At 44.8% G+C, this 22,897-nt stretch overlaps 1 long non-coding RNA gene across 1 annotated transcript in view; it reads left to right on the forward strand.

Annotated features, from left to right (window-relative positions):
- The first annotated feature begins 1,606 nt into the window (after positions 1-1,606).
- Positions 1,607-22,897, forward strand: part of LOC108445983 — a 23,805-nt gene continuing 2,514 nt past the window's right edge. The window contains exons 1-3 of the long non-coding RNA XR_001861079.1: positions 1,607-1,668; positions 5,860-5,983; positions 18,186-18,305. This is a non-coding gene — a long non-coding RNA (uncharacterized LOC108445983). The remainder of the gene's footprint in view (positions 1,669-5,859; positions 5,984-18,185; positions 18,306-22,897) is intronic.

The raw sequence follows: 22,897 nt of genomic DNA on the forward strand, positions 1-22,897 counted from the left end.
ATAGACAAAACCCATAGACAGATTTTAAGCCTTAAAACCCCATACACAGTTAAAACTTTCCCACTGGCTGATGAGCAGTGGAAGACAAAAGCGGACTGGGTGAATAGCTCCTTATTTCCTGGACTTAAGTCTGAAGATCATTTCCAGATGCACCCAGTTCCCGGCACCACACAGCTGGATCCCACTTGCCTCATGCCCAGTGTGAAGTGGCACTTTGGCCAGCTCAGCCACAGGATCCCGGCTGCAGCCTGCAGACACCAGGGATAGAGGTTGACATTTGCTCTTTGGCCCTGCCTTCAGGGCACATAAGGACCACACCAAAGGGAAGACCCCTTCTCTCTTTCAACCCCTGCATGAGTTATTATGAAGAGAAGACCAGTGCATTTTTGAGAAGAACATGGTTTTGAGAGGGCATTGGCATTAAGAATATTGTTGGCAAAATAGCATTATTATTCCAAATGTTTTCAGGATGCAAATTCAAATAATAGTAAGTGGGGCCAGGTGAAATCCTTGGGATACTGGTTGGTGTTGTGTAAAACTTTTTGTGAATTAAGCCTGAAATCTAGCAAAGATTTTCAGCCAAAGACAAAGAGGGGTAATTCTGAGAAATTGCAGTCAATGCAGCGTAATGATTTCAAAGGGAAACAGCTCAACTTTTCGGTTTGAAACATTTGTTTTTGTTTTGAGGTTTTCCTGCCTGCAGTAAATAAAAAGGGGTGAAAAGTTTAAACACAAAAATGTAGTGTTTTGTTTCAGGTTGAACCAAACACTTTGCTTGATCCAAACTGGAATTTTGGGGTTTTATTGTTTTACCAAGAAAATACAGTTTAATTTCCTGTCAACCCAAAACATTTTTTGTAATTGTAGCCTTTCTGTGCTGAATTCAAAAGCCAGTTATTCCTACTGCTCTTTAGGAAAAAAGATTATTGGGAATTAATTAATTAATTATTGGGAAGTGAGGTGAAATTTCACAGAAGTGTATATGTGTGGGGTGGGGGGGAAGGTGATGAGGGAGCAGAGCTGGAGATGAAAACTAGCAACTGATGAAAGTCCAACTAGTGTGTAAGGAAGGCATTATGGCTGACCAGGTCTTGGAGCCACCCTGAATAGTTAATGTTTTGCAGCAGGACAGGAGCTATGGGGCTGGACTCCTTTGGCACAGCTCAGCTGTGGGCCAGCTGAGCACTGCTGCTCTCTCACAGTGTCCTGTACGCAGGAAGCTGTTGCTGCTTGTGGCCCTGTCTCCCTGACCCATTAGCAACTCCCCCAAAGAGGAAGTGCCACAATCTCTCCCCAACAGTGATAAAGTGAGTAAAGGTATTGGTGGCAGCAACTGGATCCTCTGGAGAATTGGGGACAACTACCTTTAAGTAAAACCCTGGCTGTGAGACTGCATTGCAGCTCAAACGTGTCTCAGAGCTCGCTTTCAACTGATGAAGTATTTGGGATTATGCATTACCCTGTAGGGCACAGAGAATGCCATACTTCTCGAGTGAATTCAGCCAGCGGCATTGTAATTACACTAATTACACTGTAGCCTTCAGTCAGGGTAACAAGTTGCTGCTACGCTTGCTTGCATTATGCAGCACTGTAGTATATGTCATGGTATTTCTGTGCGTGCGTAACCCGCGCTTTCCTCTCGCTATACTTCGACATGATGGTCCAAAGGTAGGACTATTACTACCTCCATATTCTCCTTCTCATTTATTTCACCCCTGCTAAACTGTCAACTGGACCTGGGAAGTAAAGGGACAATTTCTGGAGCCTTTCCTCTAGTAGCCTTTCCTCTGTGTTTGTGTTTGTGTGTGTGCCTGTGTCTCCGTGTGTGTGTGTCTGTGTGTCTTTTGCACAAGGTCCTATCCACCGGAGAAGCTGGGGCCATCACTCTCCATGGTCACTGTCCTCACTACATTAGCCAAGAAGAACCTTTCTCCCGGCTGAGCACAGGGCTTAGCTTGTCTCAACTGGAAACCAGACTTTAGCTATCTCACAAATTACCGTGTTCAAGAAATCTTTACAGAGTGAGGTGTTGGTAAACAAGAGCTTGCTGCTCCTATGATTCACTACCTTCTTACGCACCTTAAGAGCAGATTTCTCCACCCTCCTATGGCCGTGGGGAACTGCAGACACGGTGGAACCAGTGCCCTTCTGTAAGTGTCCCCCCAAAGCATGAGAGGCTGCAGACAGTATTTTTTATGACAGCAGAGGTCAGGGGAAAAATACAACTTGTGACTGTTTGTCAAGGCAGGGAAGGGATCCTCAGAAAGGCCTGAGCAGGGCCCAAAGCACGTTCGGTACTGTCCTGTGAGAGCCTTGCAGGAGTGGCCACGGCTGCGGCGGAGGTGAGGGAAGGCAGCCAAGCGCTGCTGGGCAGGCAGGCAGGGCGGGCGTGGGCAGGGAAGGGAGAGGCGGGCAGGCTGGGCGGTGAGACAAGGCTGGCCGCGGGCTCCCTCGGGGAACTCCAGCAAGCCTCTCATGTTCCATGTGCTCTGGCTTTCCTCTCCAGCAAAAGAGAAGATCTAGTACTCTTTCTTTCACCGTGGGTGTCATGAAGCTTCAGTCTATGGAAGTCCTGCTGTAAAACCCCTTACCACAAAATCTACACAAAGTACATGCAATTGGCTCTTACAAGCTCAGCGTGCTTGGAGAGGAAAGGCTGGTGAATATATACTCTGTCCAGCTTCACATGGCATCTCCATGCTAAAGTGAGCTGCACATGATGCTTGCTGGCTCTTGAGAGTGGTATAGTCACATCAGTGTGGCACTGAGCCTGGCTAATTAGCCTTTCTTGGCAGGTCTAATTAGGCTGGGCAGGGAGCCATGCTGATAGAGTTGTACTTTCATGGGTTCCAGCTCTCGCTCGGTCCCAGTCAGTGTGTGTATCTCCCCACCATGGTGCAGATGCCCCACCAACACTTCCCATGAGCCCAGGACCCTGGCAGCAAAACCTGTGGAGAGGCCAGCTGAGGACTGAAGAGAATAGCTGGATCTGGCAGGCTGAAATACTGCTTCTTTTTTCTAAGAAAAATTTTTGGAAGAAAACAGCAAAGAAAAAACTCATGCAGATTTTTCTCTGCTTTTTCAACTTGTGGCAATGTTTTCTGAAACTACCCCAGACCCAGGGGTCCCAGATGAGGTCAGACACTTGTGCTCTGCTCAAACCCTTTGTGAGATGGAGGCAGTGTCTCTGAGGTCATGGTCTCTCAGGGGATGGCAATCCTCATAATAAAGTGTGTGTGCATTCCCTTCATAGCCCTTGCTATAGGCTTTGTCCATTTTTTGAGCTGAGAGTTAGATGGATCTCAGTTTGTTAAGAGCTGAGGATTAGTCTTGATTTGGCTGTAACCACTGCCATGGCACAGAGCCGAGGTAGTCTCTGTGTGATCCTTGTGGTCAGTCTAACCTGAGGAGGGCAAAAAGCAAGGGTGAGAAATGAAAGCTGGGTCCCCCCAGGTATGGCAAGACCCAACATAGGGAGTGGCTGGAGCAAAACTTAGCAGAATCAGTTGACAGAGAAATGAAGAGGTAGAGATGAAGATGGGGTGAAGACGGGGTTGGCAGTGGAGGCAGGGATCCAGATGGCCTCCCTCCTAGATCAACATTACAGACATGAGAATTGAAAGGAGAAACTGTCACAAAAGTAAACAGCATAAGAGAGAGGGCTGTAATGTAATGCTTGGACTAGCCGTTGTCCAGGTGTCCACCCTCTTATCACACAACACATTGTGGTCAGACACAGGAGCAGGTCCCGAGCATCTGCACCTGAAGCCCCTAATGAGTGTTTGCAGGACGAGCTGAGAGAGATGCTGTGGACGTGCAGGGGAGAGGGGTGGGAAGGAGGCTTTCAAGCACGTGGCAGGCTTCCTGGCCGACACAGCATGCAGCAGGGAGGAAAGACATGAAACAAAAGCCTTCCTGCAGGAGGAGAGAGAAAAGACCCACTGCTGACAGAAATGAAACAACACAGCCCGCTGTGGAGGCCAGCGCTCCTGGGGCAGGCTGGGCCAATAGTTGTAAAAACAGTTCTGAAGTAGGAAATGTAACATGACTACAAATTGCCTCGCTTCCCCGCTCCAAGGCTTCCACCACGTGTAACAGGACTCCGAGCAGCACAGCAGGGAGCTGGCAGAGGTATAGGCAGGGGCTGGCTGTACTGGCGTGGGGCACCCACTGGAGAGCTTGGCACCCCACGCCTCCATCTCTTCGCAAAACACGTAACTGCCCCAAATAGAAATATTCCCAACACCAGCATTGTCCCCTCCCTGGCAGTAGGGAAGCTGGTTTTGTTTGGAGGCTATCCGCCAAAAACAACAATAATGCAGTACCATCAATTCCCACAGGGGCCCTACTCACAATGGCAAAACTGGACAGATAATTTGCAACTGATATGTCTGTTATGGAGACAGGACACAGGCATTTTTACCAACAAGTCATCTAAGCCCCAGAGCAGAGTCAAAACACATGGTGAACAATAAGTCTTCCTCCTGTTTCCATGCTGGCTGTAACACAGCTTTTGGCTGGGCAGCACAGTGGTGGAGGACTGCAAGTTCTGTAGTTGCAGCTCTGGATGTTGCTTAATCTTTGTCTTCTGTTTCAGTGGGTCTTTTTACCAAAATATTTGCTGTGAATGGGAAGCAAAGGAAAAATAAAAGTTGACTGTAAAGGGTTTCTCATGCACTGTTTACAAATTTTGCACTTTCTTCAGAGCCACAAAAGTTAGAGATGGAAAAGCCATAGTAAGTCATAGAGGCTGAACTTTTCCAAGGCTTTTAAATCACTTATCACGCTGACAAATGACCTCCATGGAAACTCTGTGTGGCAATGCCAGATATTGCAGCCCACCAAAGTCTTTTCCATGCCATCCCCACAGCAGCTACAGTTAAGAAATCAGGCAATAAACCATGACTGAAGCGAAGTCAGTCTCTTGCTGATTGCTCTGGGAGGAGGCAAGTGCTCAGAGAAGGAAACATAGAAGAAGTGGGAATAACTTTGGTTGCTCTTTTCTGCATCTGTCAAAGCTTTATGAGGTTTTAATGTCCATGTAAAAAGTAACCTGTGGTGTGGTGAAGGACCATCAATGTTCTGATTCTAGGGTGAAACCACTCAAGGTCAGGTCTGCAAAGGAAATTGCACGTGTACATGAGCAGGTAGGAATCGAGGAAGACTTGTAGAAATGCCCTTCAGGCTGGACATTCAACTGTCATTAAAATGCAGAGGAGGCAGACATGGGAAAGCAAAAGCAATGCAGCTTGTATTTTCTACAGTAGAACAATTTAGAAGCTGTTTAGCACCTTTTTCTCATTTTCTCCTCCCTCTTAAATTTATCTCTATTCATCTTCATTCCCTCTTTGGTCCCTCAAAGACCACCTCTATTTTTTTTGCAGCACTTTCTTTCAACATGGAAGTTCACTTCTTATTGAAATAGAACAAAGACACTGTTGACTGAATCTCACCTCATATTTCTCACATCACCATCATGGAAAGAAAAGTGGTGCTGCACAGCTGATGAGATTGATCTGTATTTGTTGATTCTGTGAGTTGTTTAGATACTCAGACCACAAAGATACAGCCAGCCATGTAAGGGTCTTGGAAAAGACTATCCTGGTGGGAATCTTTCAGCTGACGTGTGAGTTAGTCAGCTAACATGGGATGTTTCACCTGCCCTTGGGAATCAGTGACACACTGAGTCTAGGCTGGATGTTCTCTTTCAGTGGAGTTACCTATTTCTGCAGGTAACTCCATAGGACAGTTTGTACCACGTATTTCATATTTCTTTGACAACTCAAACTTCCTTCTTGAGAGAAAATATCCCTTTCAGCTAAGTCCCTTTTTTATATTTGTCTTTTACATATCAAAAAGCACATGAGGAACAAATCTGCTTAAAGAAGGTGAAGTATGCTGTTACTACTGCAAGGAGACAGTGTAATGATTCTCAAACTACACCCACATGGAAAATGAAATTTTCTACCTAATGCCTGTATGGGTAAGTCACTTGTGACATGTAGCTCTCTTGTAGCATCTGGTCCCTGTGAAAGCTGGGAAGGAGCAAGTCATGGAACTGGCAATCTTGTCTTACCATTGGGACAGCAGAACCTGAACCCAGACTTCACAATCAAACAAGGGATGGTGTTATGAGTGCATGACAGTTCAATGTCCCATGTTATGAGAGGACAATATTAATCCCTAGAGAATGTGGCATCTTTTTTTCTCATCTTGCTCTTGCTGTAGAGGGCAAAACAGTGGCCCAGCAGTGTTGTCACCAAATCCCAAAAGTTGTTTCCCTCTGTCCCTGCTTCATTTGTACTACCAGTTGCTTGAGCATTGTGAGGCGAAATGCCATTGCCCTCTCTGTGTCCCAAACTGCTTTTGTGCCATCAACTTGTTAGCATGAAACCCTACATGAGGGCCCTGGAGGAAAATATTTCTTCTGATTTTGTTCAGAGGACTCTGGTTTAGCAGGTCAGACAAATTAATGTGGTGGGATAGAGAGTACCAAAAGAAGAGTGGGAGATAAAGGGCAAGTGGGTACAGATTATTTCATTATGAACTTTCCATGAAATAGCAAGGGCAGAACTGGGGACAGGAGGATATTAATTTATGGCAGAATGCTGTTATTGCAGCCCTTCTTCAACCAGTCATGTTACAGGAAGATAAACAAAGTCCAAGCCAAAGTTTCCCCTGGGTTAAGCCTGCTAGCTTGGAGATTTATGTGCAACTTATATCCAGCCTGATAATTCCACTGTGTGACTGACCAAAGGTCTTCACTTGAAGGGTAGGATGTTGTTAAAGGCACCAGTACTTGGAACTGGAGCACAGCAGGATGCTGCCTGATGAGGTCCTCAGTAAATTTCAGTGGCCAAGAGCAACTTGTTGATCTCTGTAAATCGTTGCTTGCGGCACTGGATCGAGGGCTATCTCACAGTACAGCAAACATGAGGCTTTTTTTGCCAGTGACCAGAAAAGCCAGGCTCTGTTTGTTCAGCTAGAAAGTGCTTACACTAGCTTAATTTTTTCCCTTGAAACTCAGCTTTCATAATTCTGTATGGGAGGGCTTTTTTTCCAGGCTTTTTAAAGTAATATCAGTATTATGGCTAATGAGGCAGTGGAAAGCAAGCTGGTCCATTCACTGTAGCTAATGATTCCATTCCCGTGAGCCTAATCAAAGATTTGTACATTTAATTGCTGTCAAGTCAGCTCCAGCCACCTGCCATTTCTGCCACACCTGATCTCCCTTCTTCGTGGCCTGCAATTCTAAATGAATCCATCTCTTTTGCTAAGGGAAGGAAAACAGAGCTGCCAAGCAACCCTGAAATGGTGCTTTACCCTTAGAACAAAGATCAAACAGTCTGCTTTGCCACTGAGCAATATATGTGTTAACTGACTGTGGCACAGATTTTTAAAAAATTTATTAGTCTCATATTGGAGATCAGGGAAGTCAGAAATACACCCTTGCCTGGACATGTCCTGGACTTGAGACAGACTTCTGTCAGAGGCGAAAGTGATTTTTGTTGGCTCACCACTGAACAAAGTTGAACTACATTTATTTTTGGTTTTCTCCAAAAAATAGAAAAATATCACTGAAGCCATTATTCCCCTTCTGCAGTGTACTGGTGCAGTATTTTGACCAACCTTTGTCCTCAACATCATGATTCCTAAACATCCTGCCTTCTCCATAGGGAATTAATGCAGGAAATGTTTTGGGGCCATGTTCCCTTGAATGTAAGAGATAACTCCTGTTCATTGTTCTAGGGAAAAAAATAAAAGGGAAAAAAAATCCAGTTGCTGTTAACATACTTTGAAAAGAAAATATAAACCCATTAGTGGGCTTTAATGAACTGCTCATTTTTTAGCCCAATTTCCTAGTGAAATGAGAATTATGGGATCATATGGTATGGTCATTCTGTCCGATCATCCCTCACTAATAGTTTTTCTGTTCTTGGCCAAGTTGAACCCTAGATAAAGAAGGAAAACAAATGCAATAGAGCAACATTACTGTTTCAAGAACATAAGTACACAGGTGGAGGTGTAAAAGTCCACAAATACCTCCTATGAATGGCCCAAGTAGAAGAAGTCTGGCAAATGAATTCATATGTTGTCAGCAAAAGAAGAAAGACCATACAGGTGCCCCAGCCACAGCAAAAACTTTAGTTGGAGATTACCATAAGCCACAAAACACAGAATCTGTTGAAGATGAGGCATCACTGATATCCATTCTCACAGAGCTACTTCATTTCTCTTCTCAACCCATCACAGAAAGCAAAGACGCCACTAAGATATGTAAGACCTATGTGTGACTGGGTAAAATGAGATTTTTGCAAGTGGCTTTGATCCAAATGCAAGCTGACACCTTTTCCCCCCATTGTAACAATGTGGAAAGGCTTTATAATAGATTTTAATACAATTTACTCCAACGTTAGGAGCTCTTCCTCTGCCAGAAGAGTTTAATTGGCCATGAAGTCCTGTGAGTTTTGTCTTGAGAGTTGACAGATGCATAGATTAATTTACCAGGAAAATCAAAGGATATGTTAAAGGGTCTGAAAACAATTAAAGGGTCTGCAGCTATTTGTATCTGTCTGAGAGCTTTAAGCTAAAGTCTGATGCTCATTTTGCTATAGGGCTTAACCATTATTGTACTTTACTGCAATGCAAATCTAAAGAGAACTTAACTTTTTGACCATTTCTGTGATAATGTGTTTAAAGCTTCTGATCAGAATTTCCTATAAAGTCTTCAGGAAAAAAAAAAAAAAAGCTGCCATATGGGAAGGCACCTCTTTCCTTTCCTCTGAGCTGTCAGATAACAGAGAGTCACATGCACACTGAGGGGAAACAGATGCAAAGGTCAACTGGGGTGCTGCCATGCTAAATTATGTAATGCCTGATACCTTGGTTAGCCATGTGAGCCACCTCGTAAAGATAAAAACCTGGGTTTCTATGCTTTCCTGTATTACTGAAACAGACCAGGAAAGGAAGAGGACAGCTACTCTTTCCATTGATGACTGAAGCATCTTACTAGACATAGGAGAGCTATGTTGTGCAAGTGCAAGTCTGCACACTCCCAAAAAATGTTTCAAAGGATGTCTCATTTTCTAAGGAGAATAATAAACATGGGGCTGGGGATTCTTGCACCTCAGCTCAGTCATCCATTCCTGTACACACAGCATGCTTAAAGCAGTCCTGCATGCATGAAAGCTTGATGGTTTAAGCCTTTCTTCATAAAGGAGGAACTGAGGGTTCAATTTACTTTTGCTTGGCTACATTCAGGGTGATACTTTTAGTTAGCTAGCTAAAGTGTGTGAGAAAAGGATGAGGTATGCGATGCTTTCCATTCAGTGGCTTTCTGAGCAGCTGTCACTGAATTTTGTGTGGGTTCCAGCTTGTGGGGAGGATGTCCAGAGTGTGCCTCACTGGGCTGGCAGTCCTGAGGTAACAGCAAAGGAAGCTCTAGCTCTTGGCAGCCAGCTGGGTTTAGCCCAAGTGAGGTGTTTAAATGGAGCAGCTTTTCATTTGCCTGTGTCTCTCTGGGGTTTGCCTCCATGTAGCCACATGCTAACCATGCAAAAGCCAGGGTCTCTGCTGCTGATTCAATGGTTCACAGGAATGCTACCAAAGGTGGAGCTGAGCCGTGACAGGAAACACTGAAGTTCCTCCTAGTGTGTGCAAGGCCATAGTGTTTGCAATGCTCCTGCAATGTAACAGTGACAGCGTTTATGAGGAGGCACCGTTTCACATACTCAGTTGCAAGACAGAGGTCTTTGACCTTTCTCAGAACTGTCTTGCAAAACCTATTGCCACGAGACCTTTGTGGGATTCGTGGAAGGGCTCTTCAGGGATATTGTGTAACTGGGAGCCCTCTAGACTGCTTCTCTTGGTCTGTTTGTGCAGTGCATAGGTGTGGAGCTATTCAGGGCTTTGAGATGAGTGAGGTAATGCTCACAGGAGGAGTTTCCCAAATTACAGAGGGTGCACACAAAGCTGAACAGAGACTGTAAGTAGATTCAGGCCCTCCTCCATTTCCACAAGTCACATCAACTCCAGCCATTAATTAATGTACTAAAGTCAGAACACAGCTCCACCATGGCCTCTCTGGGAAGGTCTGAGCACTGCGAAAGAGATCATGCCATCAGGACCTGAAGTATGGGTGAGGATCTATTATTTTCTACAGCAAACTTGTCCCTAGAGTCGCATTCTTGCTTGCCTTTATCTTTATAAAGAGTTCATAAATGAGAATACAGAATATGTAAGTACCCTTTGCTAGCAGTGAAGAAGACCTTCATGGAAGGAAAATATGAGAGGGCCTAAATGAACTTCTGCCTTGCTTCTTTGGGAGATAACAGTCTCTGGATGCAGGTTGCCTTTAGGGGTGGGTTACTGGAGCAAAGAAACCAGAGGCCTGACTCAGAAGTGCCACAAATCCTCCCAGATGTTCTCTGCCTATCTGATTCTCATGAATAGAGAGAAGTCTCAGAAACGGACTAGGGCACTCAGGAGACGTGAGGGTGGACTTCTTCCCCTGCTGAGTCCCTGGTGAGTGGGACACATTGTCTCCTGCTTGTCCAAAGCAATGTAGGACCAACTGCAGAAGGTCCAGTGGGCTCTCTGAGCCAGAAGAGAGTCAGTAGTGACTTGTGAGGATGGGGAAAGCCAAAAGCAAACACCAGTGACAGGATGGACTGGGCCTTGTCTGCACTTGGACACTGATACACCGCTCTGCAAATCCTTTCCCATTGCAATGTGCAGCGCTGGGGATTTTTGTGCTGAATAATTAGCACCCCTTTAAAAAATTATATATACTGGCTCAGTTCTTTGTAAGTACTTTTGTTATTCCTTTTGCTGATCTGGCTCTGTTTGTCTTTCACTTGACACCATTGTCAGTGCTGAAGACAAATACGCATTTGTTTTGATTTCCTCCTTAGTGTACATATAACTTACAATGGGAAAGCCTGGAAAGTCTGCAGGATAACCTCATAGATAGCTAAATCCATTCTAAATGGCAATGAAAACACAATCTCCTAATCAGGAGGGAGAGTATACCTTTAAACGTGGTCCAAAAATGCTTTCTTGGATAGTAATACACTACCATGGTTTTTGTTCAACTCTCAGCCAGGGGTTCAGATTTCTCCCTGGGGTCCAGGAGTTGAAAGTTGCAAGCCACTTGGCATAATTTCATAAAGACCTCAAAATATAGTTCCCTTCTCTCTAACTACAGGAGCATATCCTCACAGTCAGCTGTTCCTGAATCACTACCTAAAGCACTGCAGGAAATCGATGAGGGAACAACAGGACAACCAGTCTAGTGCATGGCAAAAACAGGGATCTTCATCCTAGAGATGATTGGAACCACAGCTTTCCTTAATTGGAGTTGAAAAGAGAGTGTTATTAAGAGAGAGGATCCTCGGAACACAATGGCAACATTATTAGCTCTTCTACAGCGGCATTCAAATGGTAATTTAACCTTTGCCTGAGCGAATAGATTAAAGGAAGAACTCAGAGCAGTATTTTCTTTATTTTCTTCAGTTACTCCTGGCTCACTTGCATTTTTGTCTCTGCACAGAAGCAGAGCTATGGAAATTGAAGCCTCCAGGAGGTTCATTCCATTCTTCCTCCTTTTCCCCTGTAATTTAGGCACCTGCCTGATTTCCTCCTAGGAAAAGGGAAAATTTCCCTCTAGGGCTGGCAAATGCTGCCACAGAAAGGAATAAGGAGGGAGCCATGGTGGGTGGAAGGGGCAGGGCATGTGACAGTCCAGGTCCAATTCCTGAGCTTTCCAGTGTACTGTCAGTATGACAAATGGCTCTTGCTCATGTGGAAAACTTCCACTGAAATTGTAGTTTCTACAAAATCTAAATTTTCCATAACTCTCTTCTTTTTCTGTATTTGTTCTTCAGGAAAATCAACCCCTGTTTTGTTTTGGTATTTTTTAGAAATGTTCCATTAAACTGTCTGTGCATTTTGAGAGCTGTAGCCAGTGCTAAGGGAACTCTTGCAGACACATTATGGGAAGTACAGTTTGTCTAGGAAGTTCAATCCAATGGGGAAAATGAACAACAAAAGGCAGTGGAGTACCAAGACCTTATTGAGGCATTGAGTGTAACTTAAATTGAATTCAGTGAAGTGCATTGGTGTACAGAATGAAATATTTGGATGTGGAAATAGTCAAGCACTTTCTTTTAGTTGATAACATTGAAATATCTTTGTATTGCATTTAGGAAATAATTTGAGGGGGAACTTGAGATTCTTCAAATAATGTTAATGCATTAACTTGCATTTTTATTAGAGACAAAACAAATATGGAGTTTTTAATGGAGAAAATAATCTGATTTTCTCTTAATTCCATGAGTCATTTGTTTGACTTTCACTTGTATAAGAACATTTAACACTCAAAAAAACTTGATAGAGATCCCCAAGTCTCCACAGGAAGCTGCCCAGAGAGAGGGTGGCACTGGCCAGGAAGAGACACTGTCCATCTTCAGCCCATATTTGCCTTACTGCAACCAAAAGACAATCTGCCTGTGGTTAGTAACAGGGCAGAATGTATGACACATGGTATCTTTGCCACAGCAATCAGTGGAGTATAGTCATTCAGAGAAATTTCATTTCAAACCTAACACAATGTTGCAGGGGAAAACCAAAATATTTTGCTGTAGGGCAAAGAATCCTAGAATCCTTTAGAATGGAAAAGACCTTTAAGATCATTGAGCCCAACCAGACTACTTCCAAACAGACACTATGGCCAGCTCAAGGCAGATCAGTTTGGCTGGGTGTACCAAATGAGCTCTTATCCAGCCAGTTCCTAGTGATGAACACCCATTTCCCAAATACTGACAGAATTAAGTGGTGATTCCTTTGAGGGCAATCCACCAAAGAAGCAAAGTGTGGGATAAACAAATGGATTTGCCAGAAGGGTTTCTGAGGGGATCGCATTGAACAGTCTTTGCCTTGCTTCTCCTAGCTCAATATGAACCACAAGCTGATGCACTCTCTAGAGGATTCAGTCAGTTTGAGACAGACACTGGGCATTTGCAAGTCCAGCTATAAAGCTGAAATGATTTTATGTGGGGAGGGAAAAGTCTTAATAAGACAGACTTAACAACTTTAACAATTATTCCACCTACACCACATCCTCAGTCTTTCAATCACCATTTACACATGGAAGAATGCAAATGCATATTGTAGAGTTAGAGTAGTCAGGGCAGTACAAGTACATAAATGAGTGAAGAATTGTGGTGTCCTTTAATAGAGAACTGTTAGAATGGGAGAAATGGACAAACTTTATGTATATGCATCCTTCCCAAGTGCATCAATAAACTTTCCTGATGAGAAGGAAGTGTTTCACCTCAGAACTGATTTCAAAACACTTTGTTATCATTTTTAGTCTGGCAGTAAATCTCTTCAGTGTCTTGGTCCATACACTTCTTTTCCTTCCCAAAAGATTGGTCTTATTTCATTACTGTTTGTTATTATTGTTACTAGTGCTAGGCTGAGGAGTGTTAATATGCATCAATTCTCCAAAACATGATTTTTCAGTGTCAGGTGCGTAACAGCTGGGTTCTAAAAAGCAATGTAGATACATGCAGGATCACCTTTCACAGCCTAGGTTTGTAGCAGCAAACCCAGGAGAGCTTGCAAACCTCCACCTCCACATATGCTCTCTGACCCATCCTCTCGGAGCAGGGCTCAGGTGAGCACACTGGTACCTCTCCCCTCCATCAACCCTGGTGCCCTGCAACAGCACCAAGCACAGGTTAGAAAAAACCATTGAGGCCTGGGGGTTCCACTTGCCATCACACAAACCAAGCTTGCTATTTATTTCTCATACCTCAGAAATCTTGAAAACGTGATGCACACAAATAAAACCAGAGGTGGGATTTAGGGCTGGATATAATGAATATTGCAAACAACTGTTTAGCTTTGGACCTTGCTGCTGAAAGCTGACCTATCAACACCATCATATTAATATTGCTTAGCCTAGCTACTCCCAGATTTATCTGACACAGCTATTACTAAGATGTATCTGTGTGTCTGTGTGCCCGAAGGAAAAGAAACCTCAGTTGAAAGTAATTATTGCCATTTTCTACCAAGTGCAAAGCCTGTGCAGTCTTTGATTGACCATCCTTCAGAGAACTTTCTGTCTCAAGGATTCTTTGTCATTCAAAACCAATACAGGTGTGGAAAGGGTATGCAAACACATTGGTGAGGTGATAGGGTACAAAATTCATAGAAATGCCAGGAGAATTTAGAGGAGAAATTTACAGGTATAAATTTGGAGTGACACAGGAATGATACAGTTACAAGGCATGCTTACTGCCCTGCTAATACAGTATCTTACACTGACCTATTTTAAATGAGCTTTGACATTAAATGATGTCTTTCCTATGTAGTCTGCTGATGTATAGCAAAACAAAATAATGATCCCAGCCTTGAAACCTGACTGTGACACCTTTTTTGTAGATGAGTAACACTGCTGTTTGCATGCCTTGAATATGGCTAACAATCTGTATCAGGGTGGCAGTGTCTGGTTACACAAAATAATACAATCAGGTTTTGTTTTACCAGTTCAGTGACAGTACTTTGCTGAGAAATTTTTACTTTGGATGTCCCTGTTTTTCAGAGGAACAGCAAAACGCTCAATTTCCCTGGAAACATACAGGTGACAGAGGCAGCCAATATCCCTCCAAAGCAGGTTTCTGCTGTCTGGGGGGACAAGGCTTTAAGATTTGTGGCTAGAACCACAAGAGGGTTTAAATGCTGTATGCAGAAATATGATTCTCAAATGCTCAGAGGTGCTGCCACTGGACTCTGGTGGCACCTGCCATCCCAGTGACTTTTGTGCCCAAGTAAACTTCCACAGGTTCATCACGACCTGCTTCTCCACACAGGAGCACTTCAAACTTTCAAGAACTCCTTGTTCAGAAGGAGGAGAAAGAGGCCTTGGGGAAGGGACACAAAGGAAGAGACATGAAGAGAAGCTGCAGGACATGGGGCAGCAACATCCGTATGTGAATCTGAGACTGAGTAGAGCAAAAGGAGCTGCCTCCTGCAATGGAGGCTAATGGTGTGGTCAAAGGAAAAAGAGCAGTAAGAAAGAATGGGGCACTGAAGCAGGTTGTAACAGGCAGTTTGGGTTTTATCTCTGATTTCAGCCATTATTTAATCAAATGGGACCAACCTATCTCCAGCACAGCTCTGCCTGCATATATTCAGAAAGGAATCTGTCCTGACTACAGTGGTACCACCTCAGGATCTGCCTAGTATGTACTCTCTAGTCCTGTTGTGTTATCTGACTTCCAGCCCAGCTGTGAGAGCAGCAAGATTTACTGGAGTGATGAGGGCTCAGCCCAACCAGTCGTGATGGCAAGTTTGTGACTGCTGGCTCTCCCCTCCTAGTCAGTCCTGCAGGTCAGTCCTGTCAGGGCCTGGGGGGCATGGGCTTGGTTCTCTCCACTGACTGAGGAATAGAGGTATTTAGTTATGCTCTAAATGTTGAGCTAATGAACAGGAGGAGGATGTGGATGTGAACCCCGCCATCTTTGGTGGATGTTCTTTGGGAGAGATTTTAAAGGGCTTGAATGACCAAGTCCAGAAAAAAAAAAAAAAAAAGGCCTATGGTTTCTAAGTGAGAGGAAACATCCCTTTTTCAGACAAGAATAAAATACTCAAGTCCTTGCCAGAAACAGGACTTAAGACCCAGCTTTCTGGGTGGCATATCCTATTAATGAGATAAGGTGTCTCCCCGTGCAACTTGCTGGCAATTGTCCTTTTACCTCCATTCACTTCACGGGCACTCTCAGCACCAAACTCATTATTCAGGTCTGATCTACAGCAACATAACAGCTGTCTTAAGGCAAGCCTTTCCCCTACTTTCTGTAGTAATGAACAGGCTCCTGAAACCAGCCTGTGGTTCCTGGAATGCATCCTTTTGTTTGCAACATACACAAGAAAGATTAAGTAAAGCACCTTCTAAAAGCCTGCTCTGGCTGCAATTAAAATGGCATTTATAATGGAGTAGAAATGCCAGTGATGCACATACACGTCTACAGATAACCGTGATAAAAACAGGGTCAGAGCCAAAGAGACCTTAACCGAAGGAGAGAAAGCGTGCAGGAAACAAGGAAGATTGTAGCAGAAGGAGTCCTTGAGTTAACTTCCCAGATTGTTACCTGCATATATCTATAACCCATGCTGGTGAGGAATCACAGGGGGTTTGCAGACACCCACAGCCCCTGGATACAAAACACAGCAGCTGCTGGGTGCACTGCAGGGATCTCCCATCTGGCCAGGCTCAATGCAAACTGAAGGGCACAGGAGAAGATGCAGGGTTAGGTATCACAGAGTTTCAGGCTGCAATATCACAGCAAATGCAGTGAGATGCTCCAGTTACAAGCAAAGGGAAGCCACTTTTAAAAGTCAGTGAAAGATAGAAATTTCTGAATGCCGGAATATCTGCATTGTCAGAGTCTGCATGGATTACCCAGCAATACTCAGGTGCCTCAAAAGCGCCTTACTACCTTTGTGGTTCTTGCTGCAATTAATCCTTGGAGTAAATGTCCTAAGATAAATGGAATTGCAGTGGGGCTGCCCTGGCTGGGTGACTGCCCAGTGGCGCTCCACCCAGCCCTGCATGCTTAGCCTGTTACTCACGCTGAGCCTTGGGATGCTGGAGGCTTGCAGCCTCCTAGTTCTGCTGCTGCTTGTCTCTTTTCCACATCTTTTTGGTGGGTTCAGATCTCTGACCCTAGTGCAGGCCTCTTCTCACCCTGTGCCCTGGTTTGTTTTCTGCCTCTGCTGCCTTGTTTGCTTGGCCTGCATGTTAGTTCTGTGGGCATGGGCAGCAGTTGCTGCAGCTTCGTGCACAGTCTGCTTCAGCTCTGTGCTGAAGAGTCCTTGGAGCAATTGCATTCTTGCTATTTCCTTGCTGTGCTGCAAAATAACAAAATTGCCATGCTCAGACCTGAGGATTAGTGATTCTGCTTCTGCCTCTGGCTTTGCATCTTCTGATCCTGTGTAATCATCATACCAATTGTCATGCATTTTGCAGGAAGCCTGCACATCCTTCAAGCTCCAAATCATTTTCCTCCTCCTAAAGACCCGTATTTATTAATTAGGAGTAATCCCTGTTAATTATGAGGAAATACATACAGCTCTGCGTGTCTGCACAGAGTATTTCACTAAGTGTATAACCTTTGGCACCAGAGATCTGCTTTTGGGAGAATTAGATATGAGAATATATTTGTTTAAGCCTTGAGTCCCCTGGATGTCCACCGAGATGTAAGTTACTTTTCAAGGTCATCTCAGACCTTGTGACCTTTAGGCCCACTCCAGGATTTGAAAACTTCCTGGTTAAATAAGGTTTATCATTGTTTGAAAGGATTTGGCCTCTGGCAAGTAAAGGTGGAAAGTCATCTATATTTGAATGTTTTCTGTATACAAGCTTGGCTGCTGCCCATGATTTTAAAGTTGCCCGCTGTACTTATAGCCTGAAGAAAGCTGTGAAAGGCATAGGGACTCTCTAGTGCAACTAGAAAGTCATCAAATGTGGCATTAATGAAAAACCAAAGGGACAGATACAGCCTCTCTTTATACAAGGATGAGTTGGGAATTGCTTTGTTGAAGGCTATGAAGTTACTCTGGATCTAGCTCTGAAAATGAAGGTTGGAGAGCCTGGAGAGGGGAGCAAGCTGTGCCACATTTTCATCTCTGCTGACACAGCTGTACAGGGGCATATGTGAAGCTGATTTTGGAGGCAAGTCCTGCTCATTTATCCTGTCACCTCCTGTTGTCAGCAGTGTGCTCAGCAGCTGACCTCTGTTCATGTGTAAGCTCAGTGAAGACTGAAGTTGCAAGAAGTCAGATGCTGCTGTCAGTAATACCAATACAACACCTTGCGGTGAGCGAGGTAGCTTCTGAGCACGGTTGTGCAATTCTCCCACTGAAATCACACTGTTACCTCCAGAGGTGTGAGAGCTGAGAGTCACAGCGGTGTGACTGAATTCAGCATCTGACATATGAGGGGTTCTCTGACTCATCCAAGGCAATGCTGATTCTCCAGGTTCACCTTAGTGCACTTTCAAGTCAAAATTCATTGAATTGGGCTTACATAGACACAATCTTACATGTGGAGTGACTCCATCTGTTTAAGGAAAGGGACAAGTCAACTCTGTGGATAATTTTTTTTTATTTCCTTGTAGGTTTACAGTGTCTCTGTCCCCTGGGTTAACTCCTACTAGCACGACTACCAAAAAGAGAGTCAAAAGATACCCTGATGTTTCCAAATCTGTCTGGATCCTCTCTGTGATAGCAACACACAGGTGAGAGCAGCATGGGGTAGAGCTCTGGTCTGTGTTCTTAAAGGAAGGAGTGGCCCAGGTTGCTCCACAGTGTAAATCCTGACAGGCTCTGAAACACAAGCCATTTTTTCTGGAGTGGATTGCCATGGGGCCAATAGCCCCGTACTCCTACTCCTTCATGCCAGCACTTTCTGTTCACATCATGTTGAATGTGCTTCCAGAATGCACTGGAGACATGGGAGTATTTGAATGGGATGCTGCCTGTCTGCCCCTAGCTCCTGCTGCCCCTCAGCCCATGACAGAGCTCTTCTCTCTGAGATGTGGCTGGCAGCACTCAGAGGCCTTTGCCACGTGCCCAGGATTGCCAAGCTCACTTGTGGGGCCAATCTGCAGTGGGTAGATTTGTGTGGGGAGAACATGTACTGGAAATGTGTAATTACTGGATTGGGGTTTTATTTCAACGAAGGAGAAGGATTTCGCCAAGGGATTGCTCTATATATTGCAAAGCAAGGCTGATTCTCTCTCTCTCTTTTTTTTTTTTTTTTTTTTTTTTTTTTTTTGAGGGAGCCCTTTGTTAAAATCTTGGCAGCCCGTCTCTGCCGGGAAGACAGAAGTGCTCTGTGCTGAAGCGGTGTTGGCACATCTTGCCGGCATGCGGGGCATGCAAAGGCGGCGGGGAAGGCTGCCATCTCATGGCGAGCCTCGCACGGCTCCAGCACTCTCAGCTCGCCTTCCCCGCTGCCCGTTTCCAGGCCAGGTTGCTGCTGAGGAGACTTTTCTCAACGAGTCCTTCCTGCAGCTCCAGAAGCAGCCGATGTCTTTTGCCATGGGTTTTGTGCTTTAACTTTGAGAACAAATCTGCCAGAGCCTAGAGTTTTCTGGTTTCTTGCCTTGTCAACATTTTATGTGAGAGCAAAATGGTAGTTAGTGAAAAACCATGGGGGCAAGGCAACCACCCATCTGAGAAGAGGCTGACTGTCACAGATGGTTTTAGTGGTGACTTTAGGCTGATATGCTATTGCCTGTGACAGCAGCTTTGCTGAATCACAGTCCTGAATGGAAACTCCCCTGGAACTGCTTGTGGATTACAACTCATAATTTTGGGATTCTTTGGTATTCATCACTAACCTTCTGCCTCAGCTCACACATCCCACGCTCTTGCGCTCGCTGTCTGCCCTCCGCCTACTGAAAACGTACCAGTGCTCACCCAACACAAGCTGGGTACTTCCTCTCCACTCCATGGGATGTGGAAGGCTTCATAGTGTTTCCAGAAGTTTCCAGGAGACCCTGGACATAAACCTGTGACCTGGAGGTTCAGCTTTGGCCAGTGAGACCTTCTATACAGAATGAAAGAGTCCTTGCTGATCAGGGGAAGTCCAGAATGGCAGTGTGGGAACAGGCAGATGGCCAGCATCCATGCTGACAGCAAGGGGGATGGAACAGAAAAGGGAATTTTTAAAGGTGATTAAGGTCTCTTGTTCAAGGAAATGGTCAGAAATTTTATCACTCTAAGTGCTTTGAATATGTATGTGGTGAGGAAAGGGAAAAACTGCATTTTAAAATGTTGTCCAAGTCACACCAGCATTAACAGCTGTCTAAAATATGTGCTGAATATGCACACCCTGGAGATGTGCATGAATATGGATTCTCTGAAGCGAATGGGCCCTACCCACCACCCTGGCTCCTGTAACCACACTCCTGAGTCCCACACGTGGAGATCTCTGTAACATAGCATGCTTGAAGGAAGAGGATACAATCTTTCAGCTGTAGGTTCTGCCTGGAGAAAACATCTGTATTGACTCCTCCTTTTCCTCAGAAAGTAGGTTATTTTATTTTTAAAAGCTGCTTCTTGGAGCAGTGGAGGCCAGGGATGGTGCTGTGGGTAAGCACAGGATGTGAATCAGGCCACTCTCAGCTGAGGGGGTCCAGGCTGCTGTACCTTACACGTTTCACCCATGAGGCTTTTGAGTGTATCAGAAACAAGAGACAGAAGCTAATTTTCACTTGTTGAAATAGAGTAACATTTTATAAGGAATATGTGCTCTATCCAAAACCTTCACAATTTTGATTTCAGCCAGTAAACAGAATAAAGGTGTCAAAAGACATTCCAGTAATGGAAAGAAAAGCGCTATATTTTACACCAGGATTTTCCCAATTTCTTTTGTGTTTCTGCACAGATATAGAAGGTCAAGCCTCTCCAGGTGTCTTTCCATGTTGTATCCTAATCATATGTTTCCGTCCTGTCTCCCCAAACCCTTCCTCTCAGTTCCAATTTTACCACTTCTCAGCTTGGCATGTTTGTTTATAATGACCCAAATCACTTCCTCTCCTTCTGAAAAGGAAAAAAAAAGAAACAACGCCCATCCATTTTTAGATAGTGGCCACATGCTCAGTTGAATCTGCACACTGGGGAGGCAGCTGGGAAGGACACAGCAGCGAGCAGCTGGGAGTGGGCAGGTGTAGGAAGCTCTTAGTCAGGTTTGTCATGGAAAGTCATAATGTGCAGTGACAGGGCAAAGAACAGGGCAGCACACGCTGCCAGCAGAGTCCTGCACTTGGGCTGGGACAGCGTTGTTACACAGTATGTATTGACCTCAGCGGTTTAATCCGGTTTAAAGCTTCCTGTGCTCCCCTGTCTCATCAGCCCACTGCTCACCCCTCCTCAGTTGTTGCCAGAGCATCCACAGGCAGTAAGATGTGATGGTGGAAGGATAAGGCTGAAAAAATGGAACCACCCACAAAGAGATGATGTACAGATAAAGAATCAGAATCGCAGAATCACAGAATTGTTTAGGTTGGAAATGACCCCTGAGGTGCAGTCCAACCTTAGATTGATCACCACCTTGTCAACTAGACCATGGCACTAAGTGCTGCATCCAGTCCTTTCTTGAACACAAAGACAGATGTGGATATAGGCGGGAATAGTTTCGTTTTGCTTTGAGTTCAAATGATTTCACTGAGTCACATCAGACTGCAGTCCCATGACCAGTATTTCTGGAAAACAAGGATGGAGGGAAAAACATGGATTTATATCCCAGTGAGTGGAAATGAGGACCACTGGAGAAAGAAAAAGCAACCTTTTGCTAGGCCTAGAAGCCCTCTCAGGTTGTTCCTAGTGAGGGTGGGGGCGGATAGCTGGAATAGATGAGGTGTGACCAGCAAGGCTCCTGAACTTGCACAGGCCCAGAGAATGTGCCAAGCACCAAGTGTATAAAAACCCAAGCTGGAACACATAATGCTTAGTGTCCATCATATGGAAACTGACAAGAAGTTCTTCAGAGCTACCACGCAGCCAAAAAAAGAGGGAGAGTTGTCATCCAGGATTCTGCGTTGGTAATAGTTTTCCCTTGCCTTTTGCTGGGGAATGGCTTGGCTCTGAGGTCTGGGATGACAGAGGGGACGAGATGAGCACTGACATCCCTTCCATGCTCTGAGGATTCCTCAGAGGTGTTTGTGCAGCAGAGATATTACAAATACAGTGTCCCTGCTTGCAGACAGGAAAAAAGTTTAAGTCCAACCAACCACTCAAGGTATAAACTTTGTGCTGATGGGATTTCTTACCCATAAAGGAAAAAATAAGAGGAGTATTATTTTTTCTCCATGGGGACTGCTATTCGTACACTACAGTTTAACTTCTTCGATAGGAAGATGAACACTCCCTGTATACACAACATACAAATCTAGCATAGTAGGAGCATACCTGTGCACTAGTTTTCTATTAAAAGCTTGTTTACAAGAGGGGTAAGGAAAAGAAAGAGTGATTAGCTAAAAAGTACTTTTCCTCTTGGAAGCACTATTTTGCTTCAGATCATTAGGAGAAGTCATTGTTCCCCATACACACTCTCACATGCTGCTCTCCATTTGGGATCAAGTCCTTCAGTGGTCTTTCCTGGTTCAGCTGAGAATAAAGCACATGTTGGCCTAAGTCCATGCTGATCCACCAGGCTGCAAGGACTTCTCCAAGGTGTCAAGGGCAGTGACTATTACCTTCACTGTGGTGGATGTGGTTTGACCATTTCTCTGGAGCCACCTGCTCTCACTGTGTGGACTGCTGGGGGAGCTAGCAGGGCTTAGCTTTTTGAATATTTGAGGGATCAGATGAATGCAAGAAGTGGAGCTGGGGGGAGGATAGGAGAGTTGAATTGGGTTATGGTGAGACAAGAGGGAGAGAGGAAAAGGACTGTGTCACTGATAGCCAGGGAGCTGCTGGCTTGGCTTGGCCATCTCACCAACCCTCACTCCTGGCATCCCATGACAGCTGGTATCCCTGGGTTATGTGAGCTAAACATGGGTTGCTAATGCTGCATCTTACGTCCCGTTTTAAAACAGCCTGGACACGTAGTAAGGTACTCATGAACATTTGTTTCTTCTGATGCTTCTGGAATGGGGGTGGCAAGCCAGCATTCAACAAGTGCTGGAAAAATTGGGACAGTCTGGCTTGAGCTGGCACTGAACAAGAAGGGGCAAATCCAAAGCAAGAGGTAGGAATTGTTTATGCTCTGTTCTCACATAAAGCAGTGGCAAAGTCAAGGGCATGGAAATGACACCACAGATTGGGAACCGACTCTTGTGGGCCTGAGCTAGCAGGGCATTTCTGACATTTCTCAGTATCT

This window comes from Corvus brachyrhynchos, unplaced genomic scaffold (genome assembly GCF_000691975.1).
Source record: "Corvus brachyrhynchos isolate BGI_N302 unplaced genomic scaffold, ASM69197v1 scaffold103, whole genome shotgun sequence".
Classification (NCBI taxonomy): Eukaryota; Metazoa; Chordata; class Aves; order Passeriformes; family Corvidae; genus Corvus; species Corvus brachyrhynchos.